This window comes from Macaca fascicularis, chromosome 5 (assembly GCF_037993035.2).
Source record: "Macaca fascicularis isolate 582-1 chromosome 5, T2T-MFA8v1.1".
Lineage (NCBI taxonomy): Eukaryota > Metazoa > Chordata > Mammalia > Primates > Cercopithecidae > Macaca > Macaca fascicularis.
This window is the reverse complement of record NC_088379.1, coordinates 8,848,697-8,863,050: the sequence shown is the minus strand read 5'-3', so window position 1 is coordinate 8,863,050 and position 14,354 is coordinate 8,848,697. Positions and strand designations below refer to the sequence as shown.

The following is a 14,354-nucleotide window of genomic DNA, read 5'->3' as shown; positions in this document are numbered from 1 at the left end:
AAAAGTAAATTAAAAACTCCAGTCTCCCGCACAGCCGACTCTGCGTGAATTACTCCTTCTCTCTTGCTATTCCCCCCTCTTGAGAAACCGGCTCTGTCTAGGTAGCGGGCAAGGTGAACCCACTGGGCAGTTACAGAATTGTCATTATATTGCTTGCAATTTTATATATATTTTATGCACAAATAGCTATAATCTTCTTCTACACAAGTTTAATTGGGAATGTCCTTGCATGGTGAGATCCCAGGGCAGGAAGGACGCACCCTCTACAAACCGCTAGGCCAAAACGGTCTTTCTGGCCTCAACCAGCCTCGCGTGAGCTCGCAATCTCCTGTCACTCAGGGCCTGAGGGGGCGGGGCCTGAAGCCCCCTGCAATCAGGGGCGTTGGGGCGGGGAGCGTTCAATCAGGCGCGCCGCCGGAAAGGAGAGGGCGGCTTCCGGGATCCGGCTGGCGGGCGCTCTGTCTGCCCTTGGCCGCAGTAGGCTCTTTCTGTGAGTCTCCGCTGCTACTTCTTGGCTCTGGGAGGCCCAGGTGGCTCCGCAGCAGCCTCGGCCACCCTGTGACCTGCGGGTATTGGGACATTCCTCGCTGACTCCGGGACATCCGGGGAGCCGAGGAATGGTGAGTGGACTGCGCCTGGCTTCCTGAAGTGGGGAAGAGCGCTGGTTGAAACCTGCTGGAGCCAGCCATCGGCTGCGGAACCTGCGGACCGAGTCGCCGCGGCGCAGCCGGGCCTCAGTCCCCTTCTGTGCAGGGCCGGGCGGGGCGGGCAGCGGGACCCCTGGGTCCTGTCTGTACCTGCGGGCCCCACTTCCGCCGGCCGGAGCCCTTTCGGGAACCCCGCGCCTCCCCCACCCAGGTAGTGCGGTGACCACTGGAGGGTGATCCGGGAGAGCCCCGACACTGTGAGGGGGGTTCCAGCGTGGGAGGAACTGTGGTTCGTGGGCTTCCAGTCCCACCTTTCTCCCCCTAAAATTAACCTGAGACTTTGTTTAAACGTTAAACGGTGTGTTTGAGCAAACGGTGATTCACAAACCGGGTACCGCAGTCATGGTTTGTGGTTTGGGGTCCACAGGAGGGGCGTAAATGAGAGGCTTTGATAAGGTTAATGAGGAAGCAAACCATACATACATATATATACACACACACACATATATATATTTTGTTTGTTTGTTTTGTTTTGTTTTGAGACAGAGTCTCACCCTGTCGCCAGGCTGGAGTGCAGTGGTGCAGTCTCAGCTCACTGCAACCTCTGACTCCCGGGTTCAAGCGATTTTCCTGCCTCAGCCTCCCAAGTAGCTGGGCTTATAGGCACCCACCACCACGTCCAGCTAATTTTTGTATTTTTAGTAGAGACAGGGTTTCGGCATGTTGGCTAGGTTGGTTTCGAACTCCTGACCTTAATTGATCGCCCGCCTCGGCCTCCTAAAGCGCTGGGATTACAGGCGTGAGCCACCTTGGCCAAAATATTTTTCTCTTTCCAAGCATTTTACATGAGAGGAAAGTGGAGAATAAATCATCTGACACTCTACTGTAAAAAAAAAATATTTGTGCCTCTCTTCTTTTCATCCTTCCTAAGTGTACATATGACCAAAATGTGTTTAGGTTGAGGTCTCCCCGTGAAAACTTTACAGGGTGTTGTGTCCTCAGCCACCCTCCTGTCTTTTCCTAGTCCTGGCATTTTAAAACTGTCTGGGGATGACCCAGGATACCCACAGTGGCCATGTCTATTGGAGGGTCTAGTGAGTATCAGCCCCGGGGTCATCTCATCGCCAAGGACAGCCTGAGGTAGGGGGTAGAGTCTCTCAGGGGAGCAGCTGGGTGCTCTTGGCCTTAGAGGAATCTCCTGGTATAGTTTCATCTAAAATGGTGACGCCTTAGGGTTATTGAAATTTTAGGACATTAAAATTAATGGACAATACAACGTAATGTCATTAAAGTTAGGTCATTAAAATTGTTCCTCCAGCCCGAGTTTTTATTCCTCGGAGACACATCGATGGTCTGCCAATCGGATGCTGATATTGAGAGGAAAAGGCAGAAATGATTTCTGCTCTCTAGATTGTCTGAGACTTGTGAAGAGAGAAAAACTGTCCCAAAGGGCAAGGAAAACCCACCCCAGAGAGGACGTGCAAGAACTTGAATATTAAAATGCACTTAAGGCGCACAGGAGGACAAAGAGCAGTGCCAGTGCCTCCTAGGTGGTCACTGAGTACTTTACTGAACAGGATGGGTGTCCCGAGTGATAGAATGGCCTGCCGTGACACTTAGAAAGGTCTGTGTTGGATTCAGCACTACCTCTCCCTGAGTTTGTTACCTTGAAAAGGCTTGTCTGCTTATTTGAGTTTCAGGTTTTCATTGACAATAAGATACATTTTGTCAGTACAGCTTGAAAGATAAAAATACTATTTCCAAAGAGGCAAGGTAAAATGATGTATTTTATTTGCTAAAACTCCATATTTCTTTCTTCCCCAGAGTGAGTGTAGTAAGTTTTAAAGTTCTGTTCTTTTTAAGGGTAATTTCAAATGGAATTGTAGGAATTAGCTTTGTAAATGCTACCGGTGAAATAAAAGTGTGATAGATAAATTGATGATTTACAAAGATTCACCAGAATGTCAGTTCCCCTCTTGCAGCATGGTGAGGAATTTATGACAGTGGACACATCTGTATCCTGGTATCTAAATATCTGAGGTTTTCTTTTGTTGTTGTTTTTTGTTTTTTTGGAGACGCTGTCTTGCTCTGTAGCCCGGCTGGAGTGCAGTGGAGCCATCTCTGCTTACTGCAACCTCCACCTCCCGGGTTCAAGTGATTCTCCTGTGTCAGCCTCCCGAGTAACTGGGATTATAGGCACCCACCACCACACCCAGCTAATTTTTGTATTTTTAGTAAACACAGGGTATTAGGCCTGGCACGGTGGCTCATTCCTGTAATCCCAGCACTTTGGGAGGCCAAGGTGGGCAGATCACGAGGTCAGGAGTTCCAGACCAGCCTGGCCAACATGATGAAACCCTGTCTCTACTAAAAATCCAAAAAAAATTAACTGAGCGTGGTGGCAGGCACCTGTAATCCCAGCTACTCAGGAGGCTGAGGCAAGAGAATTGCTTGAACCCAGGAGGTGGAGGTTGCAGTGAGCCAAGATCTTGCCACTGCACCCCAGCCCAAGCGACAATGCAAGACTCCGTCTCAAAAAACAAACAAACAAACAACAAAAAGACGGGGTTTTGCCATGTTGGCCAGGTTGGTCTCAACCTCCTGACCTCAGGTGATCTCCTGACCTCAGGTGATCACCCGCCTCAGCCTCCCAAGGTGCTGGGATTACAGGCGTGTGCCACCACGCCCGGCCCACTCTATTTTCTTTTTATTCCCTAAATTTTAATATGTTTGAGTTTGTCTGTTTCTTTATCACTTTTTTCTTACATAAAAAAAATTCTGCCTAATCCTTCGTAAAAAAAAAAAATCTTCCTGTGACTTCTGAAAGTGTTCTGGTTTTATCTTTCATATTTGATATGTAATAAGTTGATTATTGTTCATGGAATAGAGAAGAATGCAATGCATTTTCCCAAGTAGGTGCCAGCCTGGTTTACCTCACATTTTAAAGTGCATATGATTTCTTTTTCTATTCTACAGTGCCTACTCTATCATTCCTCAACTTTCCATATAAATGCTGGGTCATTAAGACTTTTTTCCCTTGGTCTGCTTGCTCATCTCTCTGCTAATACTGTCCTGTCCTGAATATTTTCATTTGAAAATCTTAGAAGTATGTTAGACAAGCCATCACTCTTTTTTTAGAGGACTAAAAACCATTAGACATTTGTCATTTTTACTACATATGAAAAAGTAGTTTTTCTTGCCTAATGTTTTAAATTCCCTGATTTGGGAATTTATGTGATTTCATAGGATTAGCATCTGGAAGTGGTGACATTAATGTCATTTTAAAAAACATGTGTCATATTTCCTCTTATTCCTTTCTGCCTTGACATTGTGCAATACAAATTTTAAAAATTGTTGTCTTAGTATTGTTAAATATCAATTATTGGTTTTATTTACTTCTCAATTAAATTTAATAAGCCTATTCTGTCTTGGTGTAATCACATGGGATGGGCTCAACTCCCCAGTTAACAAGTGACAGCACATGTAAAACATTGTCTACCAGGGAAACTCATTGAACACTTAGTGTTCAGACTGTGTTTTGGTGTCTGGTTCCCTAAGGACCGCTGCAGTGACACAAAATAACAGAACTTCAGCAGAAAAAGTTGTGGCAAATATATTGCATAAGCCATTTAGATGCAGTGAGTCATTCTTATTACTTGGGTTGGTGGAATCCCTTTCAAAATGTAAGTTACTAATACAAAGACTGAACTTTGTGAGCAGCCGTTTTTAAGAATAAGTAGTCTCAGGACTGATAATATTAACTCACTTATGCACATCAGGTAGGACTTTATTATGGCAGATACTAGAAATGTACAAAGTGAAGTTAAAAGGTAACTCCTAGCAGCACATCTTACTTCTTGGCTTCTCTAAAGAGATGGGTGTTTCTACTTTGCTGTTGCCTTTTTGAATAGTTAATTCTAGCATTCGTACTGCTGTGTCGGGGGGAGTATGTGTGAACAGAGTAAGAGTTGTGACAAGTCATAAAATAAATGCTTGGAAATTTTAGAATCATGTAAATAGCTTATGAATTGAGTATAGATTCCCAGTGCTGTCAGTCTCACCCATCCTTCTATCCACATGTGTGGAATGTTCTAGGACTCCGTGGCTTTTGAGGATGTGGCTGTGAACTTTACCCAGGAGGAATGGGCTTTGCTAGATTCTTCTGAGAAGAATCTCTCCAGAAAAGTGATGCAGGAAACCTGCAGGAACCTGGCTTTTGTAGGTGAGAACGACAACACATTTCACTTAATTACAGAAGTATTTCCCTATCTTCAGTGCTATTTGTTTTTTTTTTTTTTTTTTTTTTTTTTTTTTTTTTTTTCTTTATTTATTTATTTATTTATTTATTTATTTATTTATTATTATTATACTTTAAGTTGTAGGGTACATGTGCATAACGTGCAGGTTTGTTACATATGTATACTTGTGCCATGTTGCTATGCTGCACCCATCAACTCGTCATTTACATCAGGTATAACTCCCAGTGCAATCCCTCCCCCCTCCCCCCTCCCCATGATAGGCCCCGGTGTGTGATGTTCCCCTTCCTGAGTCCGAGTGATCTCATTGTTCAGTTCCCACCTATAAGTGAGAACATGCGGTGTTTGGTTTTCTGTTCTTGTGATAGTTTGCTAAGAATGATGGATTCCAGCTGCATCCAAGTCCCTACAAAGGACTCAAACTCATCCTTTTTTATGGCTGCATAGTATTCCATGGTGTATATGTGCCACATTTTCTTAATCCAATCTGTCACTGATGGACATTTGGGTTGATTCCAAGTCTTTGCTATTGTGAATAGTGCTGCAATAAACATACGTGTGCATGTGTCTTTATAGCAGCATAATTTATAATCCTTTGGGTATATACCCAGTAATGGGATGGCTGGGTCATATGGTACATCTAGTTCTAGATCCTTGAGGAATCGCCATACTGTTTTCCATAATGGTTGAACTAGTTTACAATCCCACCAACAGTGTAAAAGTGTTCCTATTTCTCCACATCCTCTCCAGCACCTGTTGTTTCCTGACTTTTTAATGATTGCCATTCTAACTGGTGTGAGATGGTATCTCATTGTGGTTTTGATTTGCATTTCTCTGATGGCCAGTGATGATGAGCATTTTTTCATGTGTCTGTTGGCTGTATGAATGTCTTCTTTTGAGAAATGTCTGTTCATGTCCTTTGCCCACTTTTTGATGGGGTTGTTTGTTTTTTTCTTGTAAATTTGTTTGAGTTCTTTGTAGGTTCTGGATATTAGCCCTTTGTCAGATGAGTAGATTGCAAAAATTTTTTCCCATTCTGTAGGTTGCCTGTTCACTCTGATGGTAGTGTCTTTTGCTGTGCAGAAGCTCTTTAGTTTAATGAGATCCCATTTGTCAATTTTGGCTTTTGCTGCCGTTGCTTTTGGTGTTTTAGACATGAAATCTTTGCCCATGCCTATGTCCTGAATGGTACTACCTAGGTTTTCCTCTAGGATTTTTATGGTATTAGGTCTAACATTTAAGTCTCTAATCCATCTTGAATTAATTTTCGTATAAGGAGTAAGGAAAGGATCCAGTTTCAGCTTTCTACTTATGGCTAGCCAATTTTCCCAGCACCATTTATTAAATAGGGAATCCTTTCCCCATTTCTTGTTTCTCTCAGGTTTGTCAAAGATCAAATGGCTGTAGATGTGTGATATTATTTCTGAGGACTCTGTTCTGTTCCATTGGTCTATATCTCTGTTTTGGTACCAGTACCATGCTGTTTTGGTTACTGTAGCCTTGTAGTATAGTTTGAAGTCAGGTAGCGTGATGCCTCCAGCTTTGTTCTTTTGACTTAGGATTGTCTTGGAGATGCGGGCTCTTTTTTGGTTCCATATGAACTTTAAAGCAGTTTTTTCCAATTCTGTGAAGAAACTCATTGGTAGCTTGATGGGGATGGCATTGAATCTATAAATAACCTTGGGCAGTATGGCCATTTTCACGATATTGATTCTTCCTATCCATGAGCATGGTATGTTCTTCCATTTGTTTGTGTCCTCTTTGATTTCACTGAGCAGTGGTTTGTAGTTCTCCTTGAAGAGGTCCTTTACATCCCTTGTAAGTTGGATTCCTAGGTATTTTATTCTCTTTGAAGCAATTGTGAATGGAAGTTCATTCCTGATTTGGCTCTCTGTTTGTCTGTTACTGGTGTATAAGAATGCTTGTGATTTTTGCACATTAATTTTGTATCCTGAGACTTTGCTGAAGTTGCTTATCAGCTTAAGGAGATTTTGGGCTGAGACAATGGGGTTTTCTAAATATACAATCATGTCATCTGCAAACAGGGACAATTTGACTTCTTCTTTTCCTAACTGAATACCCTTGATTTCTTTCTCTTGCCTGATTGCCCTAGCCAGAACTTCCAACACTATGTTGAATAGGAGTGGTGAGAGAGGGCATCCCTGTCTTGTGCCAGTTTTCAAAGGGAATTTTTCCAGTTTTTGCCCATTCAGTATGATATTGGCTGTGGGTTTGTCATAAATAGCTCTTATTATTTTGAGGTACGTTCCATCAATACCGAATTTATTGAGCGTTTTTAGCATGAAGGGCTGTTGAATTTTGTCAAAAGCCTTTTCTGCATCAATTGAGATAATCATGTGGTTCTTGTCTTTGGTTCTGTTTATATGCTGGATTATGTTTATTGATTTGCGAATGTTGAACCAGCCTTGCATCCCAGGGATGAAGCCCACTTGATCATGGTGGATAAGCTTTTTGATGTGTTGCTGAATCCGGTTTGCCAGTATTTTATTGAGAATTTTTGCATCGATGTTCATCAGGGATATTGGTCTAAAATTCTCTTTTTTTGTTGTGTCTCTGCCAGGCTTTGGTATCAGGATGATGTTGGCCTCATAAAATGAGTTAGGTAGGATTCCCTCTTTTTCTATTGATTGGAATAGTTTCAGAAGGAATGGTACCAACTCCTCCTTGTACCTCTGGTAGAATTCAGCTGTGAATCCATCTGGTCCTGGACTTTTTTTGGTTGGTAGGCTATTAATTGTTGCCTCAATTTCAGAGCCTGCTATTGGTCTATTCAGGGATTCAACTTCTTCCTGGTTTAGTCTTGGAAGAGTGTAAGTGTCCAGGAAATTATCCATTTCTTCTAGATTTTCCAGTTTATTTGCGTAGAGGTGTTTATAGTATTCTCTGATGGTAGTTTGTATTTCTGTGGGGTCGGTGGTGATATCCCCTTGATCATTTTTAATTGCGTCGATTTGATTCTTCTCTCTTTTCTTCTTTATTAGTCTGGCTAGTGGTCTGTCAATTTTGTTGATCTTTTCAAAAAACCAACTCCTGGATTCATTGATTTTTTGGAGGGTTTTTTGTGTCTCTATCTCCTTCAGTTCTGCTCTGATCTTAGTTATTTCTTGCCTTCTGCTAGCTTTCGAATGTGTTTGCTCTTGCTTCTCTAGTTCTTTTAATTGCGATGTTAGAGTGTCAATTTTACATCTTTCCTGCTTTCTCTTGTGGGCATTTAGTGCTATAAATTTCCCTCTACACACTGCTTTAAATGTGTCCCAGAGATTCTGGTATGTTGTATCTTTGTTCTCATTGGTTTCAAAGAACATCTTTATTTCTGCCTTCATTTCGTGATGTACCCAGTAGTCATTCAGGAGCAGGTTGTTCAGTTTCCATGTAGTTGAGCGGTTTTGAGTGAGTTTCTTAGTCCTGAGTTCTAGTTTGATTGCACTGTGGTCTGAGAGACAGTTTGTTATAATTTCTGTTCTTGTACATTTGCTGAGGAGTGCTTTACTTCCAATTACGTGGTCAATTTTGGAGTAAGTATGATGTGGTGCTGAGAAGAATGTATATTCTGTTGATTTGGGGTGGAGAGTTCTATAGATGTCTATTAGGTCTGCTTGCTGCAGAGATGAGTTCAATTCCTGGATATCCTTGTTAACTTTCTGTCTCGTTGATCTGTCTAATGTTGACAGTGGAGTGTTGAAGTCTCCCATTATTATTGTATGGGAGTCTAAGTCTCTTTGTAAGTCTCTAAGGACTTGCTTGATGAATCTGGGTGCTCCTGTATTGGGTGCATATATATTTAGGATAGTTAGCTCTTCCTGTTGAATTGATCCCTTTACCATTACGTAATGGCCTTCTTTGTCTCTTTTGATCTTTGATGGTTTAAAGTCTGTTTTATCAGAGACTAGTATTGCAACCCCTGCTTTTTTTTGTTCTCCATTTGCTTGGTAAATCTTCCTCCATCCCTTTATTTTGAGCCTATGTATGTCTCTGCGTGTGAGATGGGTCTCCTGAATACAGCAGACTGATGGGTCTTGACTCTTTATCCAGTTTGCCAGTCTGTGTCTTTTAATTGGAGCATTTAGTCCATTTACATTTAAGGTTAATATTGTTATGTGTGAACTTGATCCTGCCATTATGATATTAACTGGTTATTTTGCTCATTAGTTGATGCAGTTTCTTCCTAGCCTCAATGGTCTTTACATTTTGGCATGTTTTTGCAATGGCTAGTACCGGTTGTTCCTTTCCATGTTTAGTGCTTCCTTCAGGGTCTCTTGTAAGGCAGGCCTAGTGGTGACAAAATCTCTAAGCATTTGCTTATCTATAAAGGATTTTATTTCTCCTTCACTTATGAAACTTAGTTTGGCTGGATATGAAATTCTGGGTTTAAAATTCTTTTCTTTAAGAATGTTGAATATTGGCCCCCACTCTCTTCTGGCTTGGAGAGTTTCTGCCGAGAGATCTGCTGTTAGTCTGATGGGCTTCCCTTTGTGGGTAACCCGACCTTTCTCTCTGGCTGCCCTTAAGATTTTTTCCTTCATTTCAACTTTGGTGAATCTGGCAATTATGTGTCTTGGAGTTGCTCTTCTCGAGGAGTATCTTTGTGGCGTTCTCTGTATTTCCTGGATTTGAATGTTGGCCTGCCCTACTAGGTTGGGGAAGTTCTCCTGGATGATATCCTGAAGAGTGTTTTCCAACTTGGTTCCATCTTCCCCCTCACTTTCAGGCACCCCAATCAGACGTAGATTTGGTCTTTTTACATAATCCCATACTTCTTGCAGGCTTTGTTCATTTCTTTTTCTTCTTTTTTCTTTTGGTTTCTCTTCTCGCTTCATTTCATTCATTTGATCCTCAATCGCTGATACTCTTTCTTCCAGTTGATCGAGTCGGTTACTGAAGCTTGTGCATTTGTCACGTATTTCTCGTGTCATGGTTTTCATCTCTTTCATTTCGTTTATGACCTTCTCTGCATTAATTACTCTAGCCATCAATTCTTCCACTTTTTTTTCAAGATTTTTAGTTTCTTTGCGCTGGGTACGTAATTCCTCCTTTAGCTCTGAAAAATTTGATGGACTGAAGCCTTCTTCTCTCATCTCGTCAAAGTCATTCTCCGTCCAGCTTTGATCCGTTGCTGGCGATGAGCTGCGCTCCTTTGCCGGGGGAGATGCGCTCTTATTTTTTGAATTTCCAGCTTTTCTGCCCTGCTTTTTCCCCATCTTTGTGGTTTTATCTGCCTCTGGTCTTTGATGATGGTGATGTACTGATGGGGTTTTGGTGTAGGTGTCCTTCCTGTTTGATAGTTTTCCTTCTAACAGTCAGGACCCTCAGCTGTAGGTCTGTTGGAGATTGCTTGAGGTCCACTCCAGACCCTGTTTGCCTGGGTATCAGCAGCAGAGGCTGCAGAAGATAGAATATTTCTGAACAGCGAGTGTACCTGTCTGATTCTTGCTTTGGAAGCTTCCTCTCAGGGGTGTACTCCTCCCTGTGAGGTGTGGTGTGTCAGACTGCCCCTAGTGGGGGATGTCTCCCAGTTAGGCTACTCAGGGGTCAGGGACCCGCTTGAGCAGGGAGTCTGTCCCTTCTCAGATCTCAACCTCCGTGTTGGGAGATCCACTGCTCTCTTCAAAGCTGTCAGACAGAGTCGTTTGCGTCTGTGCAGAGGTGTCTGTGTGTCTTAGTTTACTGTGCCCTGTCCCCAGAGGTGGAGTCTACAGAGACAGGCAGGTTTCCTTGAGCTGCTGTGAGCTCCACCCAGTTCGAGCTTCCCAGCAGCTTTGTTTACCTACTTAAGCCTCAGCAATGGCGGGCGCCCCTCCCCCAGCCTCGCTGCTGCCTTGCCGGTAGATCACAAACTGCTGCGCTAGCAACGAGGGAGGCTCCGTGGGTGTGGGACCCTCCCGGCCAGGTGTGGGATATGATCTCCTGGTGTGCCTGTTTCTTAAAGCGCAGTATTGGGGTGGGAGTTACCCGATTTTCCAGGTGTTGTGTGTCTCAGTTCCCCTGGCTAGGAAATGGGACTCCCTTCCCCCTTGCGCTTCCCAGGTGAGGCAATGCCTCGCCCTGCTTCAGCTCTCGCTGGTCGGGCTGCAGCAGCTGACCAGCTCCGATCGTCAGGCACTCCCCAATGAGATGAACCCAGTACCTCAGTTGAAAATGCAGAAATCACCGGTCTTCTATGTCGCTCGCGCTGGGAGTTGGAGACTGTAGCTGCTCCTATTCGGCCATCTTGCTCCGCCCCCTCTTCAGTGCTATTTGTGATTTGGAATGTGGCAAGGGAATGATTTGGTGAAGAAATCAGGCATGGGCACTGTGTACAATGAACATTAAATGTAGTAATGTTTCTATAGTTTGTAATAATTCATGATAATTTTGTGGGTCTGCATTTTAGGAAACAAATGGAAAGACCAGAATATTGAAGATCACTTCGAAAAACCTGGGAAAGATATAAGATAATTTGTACTGAGAAGAGGAAATAAAGTCATCTGAAGGAATCTTAGCATGTCATGAGCTTAAAAACAAGCAATCAAAACAAATAAGAGTCACTTGAAATTTATTTCTTTTTAGAAAAATTTCACCTAAAATGTAACGTACTTGAGTGTAGCAGTCAGTGTTTGAAAAACAGTTTACTTGAAAATAGTACTACAAAATTGGGTATATGAATCTGACTATTTTGGTCACAGCCGTGCAGGTGGTAGCTGTATTTTCAGTAGTAACCCATTTACTTTCAAATAATTCAGTCATGGCAAAAAAAAAAAAAAATGCGTTTTCCCTGGTATTGGTAGCAGTGTAAGTCCAAGACCTATTAATAAGTAGAAAGTTATAAAACCAAGCAATAATAATGTGCTTGTCTTTTTTTTACAGAAATCATATGGTACAGAGACTGTGTGAAAGCAAAGAAGGTAGTCAGTATGATGGACAAGTTGTCAGCCAAATTCCAAATCTTGATCTCAATGAGAACATTTCTACTGGATGAAAACAATGTGAATGCAGTATTTGTGGAAAAGTCTTTGTATGTCATTCCCTCCTTAATAGGCACATCCTAGCTCACTCAGGATACAAACCATATGGAGAGAAGCAATATAAATGTGAACAGTGTGGGAAATTCTTCGTTTCTGTTCCAGGTGTTAGAAGACACAGGATAATGCACAGTGGAAATCTGGCTTATAAATGAATGATATGTGGTAAAGCTTTTTATTTTCTCAATTCAGTTGAAAGACATCAGAGAATTCACACAGGAGAAAAACCCTATCAATGTAAACAATGTGATAAAGCGTTCACTGTTTCCGGTTCTTGTCTAATACATGAACGAACTCACACTGGAGAGAAACCCTACGAATGTAAGGAATGTGGGAAAACATTCAGATTTTCTTGTTCTTTTAAGACGCATGAAAGGACTCACACTGGAGAAAGACCCTATAAATGTACCAAATGTGATAGAGCCTTCAGCTGTTCCACTTCCCTTCATGACCATGGAAGCATTCATACTGGAGAGAGACCCTATGAATGTAAACAATGTGGCAAAGCCTTTAATCGTTTGAGTTCCCTCTGTAACCATAGAAGTAGTCATACTGGAGAGTAAGCCTATGAATGTAAACAATGTGACCAAGCCTTCAGTCGCCTCAGTTCCCTTCACCTCCACGAAAGAATTCATACTGGAGAAAAACCCTATGAATGTAAGAGATGCAGTAAAGCCTACACTCGTTCCAGTCACCTTACTCGCCATGAAAGAAGTCATGATATAGATGCTGGGTGTAGTGACTCAGCCTATAATCCCAGCACTTTGGGAGGCCAAGGTGTGTGTATTGCTTGAGCCCAGGAGTTCATAACCAGCCTGGATTAAAACAATATGAAATAACCTGGGCAACATGGTGAAACCCTGTCTCTACAAAAAATAAAATACTGCCAGGCACAGTGACTCACGCCAGCTACTCGGGAGGCTGAGGCAGGAGAATGGCGTGAACCCGGGAGGCGGAGCTTGCAGTGAGCCGAGATCGCACCACTGCACTCTAGCCTGGGCGACAGAGCAAGACTCCATCTCAAAGTAATAATAATAATTAGCTGGGCATGGTGGCACATTTCAGTTCTCTTAGTTCTTTTTCAAGGACATAAAAAGCCACAGGAGGTTCGGGGGAAGCCCACGCGGATCATGAGGTCAGGAGATCGAGACCATCCTGGCCAACATGTTGAAACCTCGTCTCTACTAAAAATACAAAAATTAGCTGGGTGTGGTAGCGTATGCTTGTAATCCCAGCTACTCAGGAGCCTGAGGCAGGAGAATCACTTCAACCTGGGAGGCGGAGGTTGCAGTGAGCCAAGATTGTGCCACTGCACTCCAGCCTGGCGACAGAGTGATACTCCATCTCAAAAAAATAAATAATAAAGCCCCTTGAATCTAAGAAATGTGGTAAAAGATTTACTCTTTCCCATTCCCTCATAAACATGAAAGAGCTCACACTGCAGAGAAACCTTAAGAATGTAGGAAGTGTGGTCAAGCCTTCAAATTTTCCTGTTTTTGAAGATTTGGGAGGACTCGGAGTGGAGAAAAGCCTTTTGAGTTTAAATTTGTGGTAAGGCCTTCAGGTGTCTTAGTTCCATTTGGAGACATCAGCTCATTCCTGAGAAAAACCCTTTGAATGTCCAGAATGTGGGAATGTTTCCTTTCTTTCATACCCACTCAAGGACATAGGAAAATGCAGACTGTAGCTGGCTGGACCTTGTAAATACAAGAACGTACACAGGATTAAAACTCTTAATAGTTTAGAAACTGCAAGAATATTTTTGGTTTTCACATTTACTTGAAAAGTGGTGTGAAAACTCCCACTGGAAAGAAGTTCTATAAGTGAAGCTTTTCTAATTTGGAAAGCCTGACGCAAATTAATTATCGTGTAGTACTTGAAAAAAATGTATGAAATGTTACACAAGTTACAAGTATATTGTTTTTATCAGTGGCTCATTCTTAAAGAGTCTTGAGAATGCATTTCACCTTGTTTTGCAGGGAAACCTTGAGGTGAGAGTTCTGTCAATGCTCTTTAAGCAGTAGTACTTGAATTTCATAGATAATGGTATTTTCTTAAGTTTGTTGGTAGAATTTTTGTCTATTCATCTGATAATGTGCTGGATTCATGGTTGAATTTTGATGTTTTTCTAATATGTAGGTAAGTTTAATTTTTTTATTTCATTATTACTATTTTTTTGAGATGGAGTCTCACTCTGTTGCCCAGACTGGAGTGTGGTGGTGTGATCTTGGCTCACTGCAACCTCCACCTCCTAGGTTTAAGCGATTCTCCTGCTTCAGCCTCCCGAGTAGCTGGGACTACAGGCGCCTGCCACTACGTCCAGCTAATTCTTTGTATTTTTAGTAGAGACAGGGTTTTGCCATGTTGGCTAGGCTGGTCTTGAACTCCTGACCTCATGATTTGCCCGCCTTGGCCTCCCAAAGTGCTGGGAT

General features: G+C 42.6%; 1 pseudogene; it reads left to right on the top strand.

Moving 5' to 3' along the window:
- Window positions 1-617: 617 nt before the first annotated feature.
- On the top strand, window positions 618-12,803 carry LOC135970877 (uncharacterized; annotated as a pseudogene).
- The last annotated feature ends 1,551 nt before the right edge of the window (window positions 12,804-14,354 follow it).